This window comes from Ascaphus truei, chromosome 19, assembly GCF_040206685.1.
Source record: "Ascaphus truei isolate aAscTru1 chromosome 19, aAscTru1.hap1, whole genome shotgun sequence".
Lineage (NCBI taxonomy): Eukaryota > Metazoa > Chordata > Amphibia > Anura > Ascaphidae > Ascaphus > Ascaphus truei.
In genome coordinates, this window is record NC_134501.1 from 41,096,272 (window position 1) to 41,106,929 (window position 10,658).

A 10,658-nucleotide genomic window follows, 5' to 3' on the forward strand; every position below is an offset into this window, starting at 1 on the left:
CAACAACGGTCAACAGGCGCTGATCCCGCCTTAGGGAACACTCTTTGGGGACACTAAGTGTCCGCCAAATTGGATGCGACGGGTCACCGGTGGTTAGCGGCGTTGACCAACTATCGGTTCAATCTTAAGTACAAACCAGGGCCCACCAACATAGGGGCAGATGCTCTGTCGCGAAGACCTGGGCTCCACCCTACTACTGATGAGGAAATGTGGGAAGAGATTCCGGGGCCTGGCATACGTGCACTATGTTCTGTAGCTGCAGTGGTCAACGATCAAGTGGCATTTTCAGAATAAAGACTAGCTGATTCGCTAGGGTGTCAATTCCGAGCAGTCCCTAGAGCATACCGACGTCCGGAAGGAATGAATATCACGGAGGATAAGATCATTTCATGGAAGGACTTGGTGCAATATCAGATTCAAGACCCAATGGTGGAACTAGCTTGTCAAGCCTTGCAACAAGAGAATCCTTCTATACTTAAGCAAGCCCCTAGAGAACTGGTGAAACTATTAATGAAGGAGTTCAGAAAATTCGAACTGGACAACTGCCTACTGTATCACGTCATACCGTACCATAATCATCCCGACCGGCGACAATTATTCTTGCCTCAAATTCTAAGAAACATGGTCCTCCGGGCACTACATGATGATCATGGCTATCTGGGCATTGACAAAATGTTCGGGTTGCTCCATGACCGATTCTATTGGCCAAAAATGAGAGAATCGGTGGAGATGCATTGCCGGCAGTGCACTCGCTGTATCCAGAGAAAGACACTCCCCACTCGGGCGGCCCCCATGGCCCATCTGAAAAGCTCCGGCCCCATGGATTTGGTGTGTATGGATTTCTTGTGCATTGAGCCCGACACTCGGGGCATTGGAAACGTACTGGTGATCACAGACCACTATACAAGATACGCTCAAGCCTTTCCTACTAAGGACCAACGGGCGGTGACAGTGGCTAAAGTGCTATGGGAGAAATACTTTATTCACTATGGATTGCCGAACCGATTGCATTCCGATCAGGGCAGGGACTTCAAGAGTACTCTCATTCGAGAACTACTGAAGTTGTTGAACATCACCAAGTCACGGACTACCCCGGACCATCCGAAAGGGGATGCCATGCCCGAGCGTTTCAACCGAACGCTACTTGACATGCTGGGCACAATGAAAGGCTCTCAGAAAACTGAGTAGAGTAAGCACGTAGAGACGTTGGTACATGCTTATAACTGTACTCAACATGAGTCTACAGGGTATACTCCGTGCTTCTTAATGTTTGGACGAGAAGCTAGGCTGCCAGTGGATGTGCGACTACGGATATCTACCGATGGGGTATCCAATAGGACGCATTTTCGATATGTGCAAAGGTTACAAGACCGTTTGCAGCAGGCTTACAAATTGGCTGAGAAGGCAGCGGCGCAATTAAATGCGAGTAATAAAAGGCGCTATGATCACAAGGTGTGACATAAAGAAATCCGCCCCGGGGATGCGGTTCTCCTCCATAACTTGGGCATTCCTGGAAAGCACAAACTGGCTGACAGGTGGAGGGATGGGGTGTATGAAGTGGAATCGCAGATGCCTGGCCTCCCGGTTTACCGCATCAAGGACTCCGAAGGCCGGGTAAAGGTATGGCATAGAAACCATCTCCTCCCTATACCTCAAGTAGGGGATAACAACTTGGAAGTACCCACTGTTTCACTTGATGGAGAAGCTGATAGTACAGAGGATGGCCCAGAGACTGTAACAAATGCCACCTCTGAGAATCCTATAGAAGGAACCTCTCAAATGTGCCTTCTGACCGCGGGGGCATCTCCCGAAGGAGCTACGGGTAAAGAGCCCCTTGGTCCAATGACAGATACGCTGACTCCAGTGAGCCAGCCACTAGACCTGCAGAGCCCGTGCTTTGTGCCTCAAAAAGACTGTGTAGGAGGCGCATGTGCGACGGGAACGGAGATGGCGGCTTGAACTACGTGCTCCGCTACCCGCCGGCAGAAAATTAATAAAAATTAACGCAAAAACTCTACACAACCACACATAAGACACTGCACCCAGAACAACTAGGCACACGGCACAAAAGAGGATGGCGGCGACCCGAAAAAAGACGAAGCAGAAGGTGGATGTGCGCACCTACTTTGTGGGGGCGAAAAAGACCCGGGAAACAGAAAGCATGGCGGCCTCAGACTCGGACTCCGCACCGGAGCTGGAGATGGCTATGGAGGAGCCTACAGGGGCGCTTAAGAGAGAGATAGCACAGCTCTTCTCTGACCTAAAGACATTCTTTCGGGGGGAGGTAGAGCACCTGCGGAGAGACATCCTCTGCATTGGCACCCGAACAAACGAACTGGAGGAGAAGATGGAGGAGACTACCAAGTGCCAGAGGGAGACCGATACCAGGGTTACTACACTAGAGTGGAAGGTGGCGGAGCTGGAGGAGCGCCACGAAGACAGTGAGAATCGTGACAGGAGGAATAACCTGCGGGTCAGGGGGATCCCTGAGGAGGTACAGGACCCGGAATTAATGCTCAGCAGATGGATGACATCTATTATGCTTGGGAAAACGGAAGCTGAGCTGGTCATGGACCGGTGCCACCGTGCTCTACGGGCCCGTCCACTGCCGAATAACCCCCCACGGGACGTAATTCTCCGCCTGCATCACTTCACTACCAAAGCGGAGATTTGTAAGATTACCAGGGCTACCCCACTGGTGGCGTTTGAGGTAGTTGAAATGGCCATATACCAGGACATTTCCCCGATCACGCTGGCGAGACGACAGGCCCTCCAGCCCGTTACCAGATTGCTGCAGGATAAGGAGATAAGGTACAGGTGGGCCTTTCCATTCGCGCTGATAGTGGTGCAGAATGGACGATCGCACGCACTTAAGCACCTGTCCGATGGCCCGGAGTTCCTGAAAAAACTGGGCATACCCAACACGCTGCAGAGGTCTGAGGCCCCAGGGGCTCGCCTGCCCCGGCAGACGGAGTGGGAGAGAGTGGGCTCGGCGGCCTGGCAACGCAGGGAAAAGGCAGGACCCTCGAGACCTACCTGAGGACTAATTGATCCACTCCCTAGTACATCCAAAGCTATCTGTTGTTGCTCTTCTTTTTTTGTTGGGACTGTTCCCCTGGTTGATCGCTGCCCCGCGTTGGAGTGTCCCCGGATCCCGGAACCCCCCCTTCCTGTGGACCGAGTCCAGAAGAATGAGCTTCAGGGAAGAATCGAGCGACTGCTGAAAATGAATAAAGTTTTTACTTACCAAAATGGCTCCCTGGCAAGACTCGCGGGACGAACTGGGGAGGACGCGCGGAAATAGAATGGCGGACGCTATTTCGGCTCGAAATTGTGGTGCTCCGGCCGGCTCCGCCCTCGGGACACGCCTGCTTCCTCTGCTGCTCACGGGCGGATGTGCGCTCTCCGCCCAGATGACGTCGGGGGGCGGATCCCCACGGAGTCCTGTTGGACGGGAAGTGACGTCTGCGGAAGAGTTTGTATCTCACAGGAGGGACTGGGCTGGAACCGGGGGGACGGGGCTGAGGCCGGAGGAACTGAGCTGGGTCCGGGGGGGCTCCCCCGGGGGGTGCGCGAATTCCCCCGCTGGGGAGAGAGGTTCAGTTAGATTAGCTAGTATTAGAGAATAGTAGAAGGCGCAGATGGTATAGAAACAGTTCATTAACCAGTTGAGTTTTAATAAGTAGATTTTGTTATCAGTAACGGAATATCTAATGTGTGCTTTGCCGGCGGTGGGGTAGGTGAATGCCCTCGTCCCCGCCTGTTGGCATGCGCCCTTGGGGCTGGGCTGCGGTCTTAAACCACAGTCCAGTCAAAGACCTGGGAATTCGTGGGCCGGAACAAGCCTCACGAGCCTGGACAGGAGGGAGGGAGAATCCAGGGCATGGGCGATATTCCCGGGCATCAAACCATAGGTCAGTTAGGACCAATTTGGTTTTCTCTGTTCATGTTCTATGGATATGTGTTCTTTGTTATTCCCCTATGTGTTTTCCCTCCCCACCCCCAGGTTCCCTCAGAGGAGGTACCAAGGCAACACGGGACCAGCAAGACCACTCCTGGCGCCCGCTGTGGATACGAGGCACGGGTAGGATGCGACTTTACTACATACACAAAGACTCACTATATATACACACATGGCACTGACGTTCATATCACAAAATGTCAAGGGGTTTAATTCCCATAAGCGTAGAATCGCCTTTGCAGAATTCAAACGTAGAAAAACAGACATTCTCTTCCTCCAAGAAACGCATTATAGCTCCAACAAAAACCCAGGGTTCATAGACAAACATTTTAGGCGATTCTATCTCGCCTCAGCTAAAGAAAAGAAAAAGGGGTTGCTATACTACTCCACAATAGAGTCCCGTTCGAGGTCGAAACAATAAAGCGAGACCCAGAAGGTAGATATATTATCCTGGTGGGATTACTGCAGCAGTGCAGAGAAACCCTGGCATGCGTTTATGCCCCATGCGAGAGAGATCCCCAGTTCTTTGAAGAGTTTTTTCTCAAACTCCAGCGCTGGGCAGCTGGAAATATAATAGTAGCGGGAGACTTTAATAAAGTCCTGGACCCCCGCATAGACCGATCCCCTAGACAAGAGAGGGCAAGACAAACAGGGGCTACAACACTACTAGAAGGGCTAAGGTGAGGGTGTCTGGTGGACATATGGCGGGAACAACACCCGGGCGAGCGTGCCTACTCATTCTATTCACACCCTCACGACAGTTACAGCAGGCTGGACCACTTCTTTGTATCGTGCAGAATGATCCCACAAATTTCCGACACCATAATTCATGACATTTCATGGTCGGACCATGCATCAATTGAGCTAAGATGCACACAAATTAGGCCGATTAGCCCGGGAGCAAACTGGAAACTGAACGAATCCCTGATTAAGATCCCGGATCTGGCACAGACAGTCAAAAAAGAGATTAGGCAGTTTTTCTTAACAAACACGCGCACTGTGGAATCTCACATCACACTGTGGGAGGCTCACAAGGCCACAATGCGCGGAATACTGATTAGTCTAGCGGCTGGAAGGAAGAAGCAAAGGGAAGCTAAATTGACACAACTATATAAGAGGTTACATGAGCTCTCTACACTCCATAGCCGATCAGGTAGAGGGGACACTCTAAAGGAGCTGAAGGATGTAAGGATTGAGCTAAACCTCCTCCTCACATCCCAGGCCGAGAGGAATTTGAGCTGGACCAAGAGGAAATTCTTTGAGAAAGCCAACAAGCCGGACACCATGCTAGCTAACAGGATTCGTAATAGGCAACCAAGTTATAATATACAGGCAATCAGGACCACTTCGGGGGAAATGTCCTCCAACCCCAAACGTATAGTGGAAGAGTTTAGACTTTATTATGAGCAGCTATACAATGGGGAGAAGGTGGCACACAGCACAAAGACAAACAACCTACTACAGACATTCCTGAGAGAAGCAGCTCTACCTAGGCTGAACAGACTGGAGCACGAGGCAATTCAGACTGATTTCACTTTGGAGGAATTGATAGAGGTTGTTAAGAACCTAAAACCCTCTAAAGCCCCGGGCCCAGATGGGTTTTCTAATTTGTATTACAAAACATTTATCGGGATTTTAGCCCCGCACATGCTCAAAGTATTTAACAGAGTCTTAGCAGGGGAACCTTCACAGACCAGATGCTCCAGGCGTCGATATCCATAATCCACAAGAAGGATAAAGATCCTACAAATTGTCAAAGTTATAGGCCGATATCTTTAATCAATTCGGATGTTAAAATTTACTCCAAATTACTGGCTAATAGATTGAGTGCGGTCCTGCCGAGGCTTATTCACCCGGACCAGGTTGGCTTTATTAGAGACAGACAAGCGGCCGACAATACTAGAAGGATAGTAGATATTATTAATTTCATTAATGCCAACGGGATCCGAGGCCTAGTACTAAGCTTAGACGCGGAAAAGGCCTTTGACAGGATCGACTGGCCATATATGGAGTCTACGCTTGGGGCATTCGGGTTTGGGGGCAAAATCCTGGGGGCAATAAAAGCATTATACACAACCCCGGCCGCCAGGGTGGTTCACCAGGGCTTCCCGTTGGAGCTGTTTAAAATCAAAAGCGGGACCAGACAGGGCTGCCCACTTTCACCCTTGTTGTTCGCCTTATGCGTGGAACCGCTAGCGGCACACATACGTAGCAACCCTGACATATCGGGAGTCCAAATCCACTCACAGGAGCATAAGGTGGCTCTATACGCGGACGACATCATCCTGTCATTGACAAAGCCGCTTACCTCGCTACCCAATCTGTTTACTCTCCTAGAAAGATTCAACAGAATCTCCGGTTTTAAGATCAATCAGTCTAAATCGGAGGCGCTAAGTCTCAATATCCCAAAAGAAACAGAGAAATTAATAGAAATTAATTTTCAGTTTAAATGGCAGCTTAAAGCTATAAAGTACCTAGGGGTATATCTTACCAAACAGAGCTCCACTCTCTATCAGGCGAACTATCCAAGGCTACTGAGAGCCCTTACAAAGGAACTTAAGGAATGGTCCGCTTATGGAATATCCTGGATTGGCAGAATCTATTGTGTGAAGATGAACCTTCTCCCCCGGTTATTGTATCTGTTCCAAACTCTCCCGATACCCGTGGTGCGATCGGAGATCAAGGAATTGCATAATGTAGTAACGAAATTCATTTGGAAAAATAAAACACCACGGGTAAAAATGACAATTATGCAAAGACCTAGGGAAACTGGGGGTCTGGCGGTGCCGAGCTTGATGGCATATTATAAGGCGGCACAATTATGTCAAATTACTCAGTGGCATGGCGACCAGGAGCTGAGGCGATGGGTGGCGCTGGAGAAGGAGGTGTGCGCCCCGCTGGAGCTCAAAGATCTAATTTGGTACCCTAAATCTAGATTAAAAGACTTAAAAGATCCGCTGGCCTCGGTGCTTAACTCCTTGTCGGTCTGGGAAGCGGCTAAAAATAATCACTCATTAACCTCAAAACACACTTTAATGGCTCCCCTGTATGGAAATCCAGATTTTGCTCCAGGGCTAGATGGTAAGAACTTCACATGTTGGCAAAACCTGGGGCTCAGAATGCTGAAAGACCTGGAGGGGCGAGACACTATCAAACCATTCGAGCTATTACAGTCAGAAACGGACCTCCCCAACACAGAATTCCTTAGATACCTCCAGGTCCGGGCATTTTACACCAAACACCTAAATAGACCACCGCTAACTCATTTTGAGAGGCTCTGTGATCAGGGCACCGACACACGGGGACTCATCTCTGCTTTATACAGGGAGGTGGGTAGGTCTGACATCGACGGCTCACACAAAACCAGGTTCATGACACAATGGGAGACAGACTTGACAGGGCCGCTAGAAGACGAAGACTGGACAGCGATCTTTAAGGCTGCGGCCAGTAGCTCGATCTGCACGACATTGAAGGAGAACTCATATAAAGTATTAATGAGGTGGTATCTCACCCCAGTTAGACTGGCAAAATTAGTAGCGGGAGCTTCCCAGCTCTGTCCCAGGCAGTGCGGGGAAAAGGGAGATCTGGTGCACATGCTGTGGTCTTGTCCACGACTCATACCCGTCTGGACTCAAATCAGAGATTGGCTACAGAGGATCTTTTAGGGCCTCAAAATTCAAAATTGGGTGTTTCTTCTAGGTAAGCCCACGAAAGAAGTGTCTAGATCAGGAAACAAATTAATTGCACACTTTGCTACGGCTGTGAGGTGCGAGACCGCAGCACTGTGGAAGCAGAATGCAATTCCATCAATAGATAAAATTCGGAACAGAATTTGGTTTGTTTGCCAGATGGAAAAGTTGACAAGTTTGGTCAACGACACTGGCCCAAATTTCCAAAAAGTCTGGTTGCCCTGGCTGGCACCGACAGATATCCCGGGGGTGAGCAATGCCTCCGTCTGGCTTTAATAAAATCAGGTGGGTTCTCCTTTGATGGCCGACAGGAACTGAGGTTGATAGCACATAGGAATGACACTAGTACCGTGCCACGTGGACACAGATGAGCGTGAGCCTGGAGCAGCGGTCTAGGAACGGAGAATAACAACAATGGAGATACCTCCTCTACCCTCCCCCCCCTTCCTTCCCTCCCCTCTTCCTACCACAATTCTCTACGGTCTACCCTTTCCCCTGTTTGTATTCATGTTGTATGTCCCATAGTACACCTTATGGTACTCATGTGATAAATGTATGCTATATTTTTGAAAAACCAAAAGAAAGAAAGTTTAAAAAAAAAAAAAAAAAAAAGACTGTGTAGACCTATTGAGCCCCTCAAGGGCAGAGTTTGAAGTGCCAAATGAGAATTGTTACTCTCCTGAGGAAATAACCGAAGAGCAGCTTCGCAGAAGCCAAAGAACTGGTCAACCTCCAATGAGGATGGCTTACGATCAATTCGGGGCACCCCACTATGAGGCTCAGCAGTGGGCTCACCATAAAGTGAGATCTGTAATTGGCATGTTCAGTGAAATGTATAACCTCATGTAGAGTATACAGAGGAAGGTGTACAGTATATGTAAATATGTTATGGTTATAGTCCCAAGCGGGGACATTGGAGTCTGCGAGGGGGAGAATGTAGGGATGTGTATATGTTTCCTTGCTGCAGCGCATTCAAATGTAGTGGTGACGGTTCTGCGGCGGCCCGATAGCATAGAGCGCAGCCATGTTGTTGCGCAATAGCGGGAGTAAGAGGTCAAAACAAAGAAGGGTCGCGCATGCGCGATGCAAGCGCGTGAACGGCTGGCCAATAAGGAAGAGGCTCAGCCGGTGACTACAACTCCCAGGTGCTCTAGCGATGTCACCTGACGCCAGGGAGCCAATGCACCATCCCGACTCTTGCGTTCTGCTCAAGGATGTCTTCTTTCTACCCCCTTTGTATCTAAAGCCCTCTCCCACCTTAAACCTTTTTCACTGACTGCCCCACACCTCTGGAATGCCCTTCCCCTCAGTACCCGACTAGCACCCTCTCTATCCACCTTTAAGTCCCACCTTAAGACACACTTGCTTAAAGAAGCATACAAATAGCACTGTGAATATTCTGAACACATGATACATAAAGCTTGGCCCCCTGCAGACGCACTTACCAGAACTCCCTCCTACTGTCTCTATACGTTCTCCCTACCTACCAATTAGATTGTAAGCTCCTCGGGGCAGGGACTCCTCTTCCTTAATGTTATGTTTATGTCTAAAGCACTTATTCCCATGATCTGTTATTTATATTATCTGTTATTTATTTGATTACCACATGTATTACTACTGTGAAGCGCTATGTACATTAATGGCGCTATATAAATAAAGATATACAATACAATACAATAATGGGAGGGCTGGATTAGCAGGAGGCAGGAAAGGGAAGTGTGGGGGAGAGGCCACACTAGCCAGAGGGCACCGGAGGAGCGGGGAAGGAGGTAGTGTGAGTGCAGGGGGTCTGTGACCCACCTGCATAGGTCAGATTCTCCCTGAGGGCCCTAAAAGATTCCCTGAGTCACCGTAGGTTGTGTGCTGCAGGGAAGCCCTATAGTGATAGGAACATCACCCCTTACTGAATAACAGATAGGGACAAAGTGTGGAGAGTCGCGGTTGCTGCTAGTCATCTGGGACCAGGTTGCTGAGCATCGCGACATCAGACCAACTGCGCTGGATCGGCGGATCCTTTTTGAAGTTGTCACTGGTCACCGCAATGACCGGAAGGTATTTACCAAGTGCACCAACACCGGTCAACAGGCGCTGATCCCGCCTTAGGGAACACTCTTTGGGGACACTAAGTGGAGTGGCCAAAGGACTGAGCCTATATACAATTACAGTACATGGACACGGTGTGGGGGCACGCGGGGACAGTGACATTACTCCTTAAGAGAGAGTGGCCGAGCCACTAGCGTATAAGCATAAGTATAAGTTAATGTATGTGATATGTGTTATTGCCACGGTTAAGTTTTAAGGGTTATTCTTGCATTACAGTAAAACAGTTTCAATCATATGTGTGTTGCTATTGTTCTTACCCAGGGGAATCTTACGCGATGGGGATCCTGGGTAAGTGGAGGCGCTGCCAGTAAGATAATTGCTACCCCAGGCTCCCAGCTAGCGGAGGCTCAGATCTCCTGGAGCCACAGGTGTGTGTACACAGTACCCGTAGTCACTCTAGAGCGTAAGAAAGAGGGCTACACGTCCATTAAGTTCAGGAGGATCCAATGCGCACTCACATCTAGATGATATAAAAATAAATGAGAAAACACAATAGTGTAATTCTGTACTGTATATATTCGGTATAGATAAAGATGGTAATGCACTCACATTTAGTAAGAAAAAGCAGGCATCTCGGTTAATCAGGTGAAGGGCAGGAGGGGGGTGAAGGGCAGAGGGGAGAATGGCAGGAGGGGGGGTGAAGGGCAGGGGGGGTGAAGGGGAGGGATGGGGGGTGAAGGGCAGGGTGGGTGAAGGGCAGGGAGGGGGGTGAAGGGCAGAGGGGGTGAAGGCATGGAGGGGGGGTGAAGGGCAAAGGGGGTGAAGGGCAGGGGGGGTGAAGGGCAGGGGGGTGAAGGGCAAGGAGGGGGGTGAAGGGCAGGGAGGGGGGGTGAAGGGCAGGGAGAGTGAAGTACAGGGAGGGGGGGTGATGGCATGGAGGGTGGGGGGGTGAAGGGCAGGGAGGG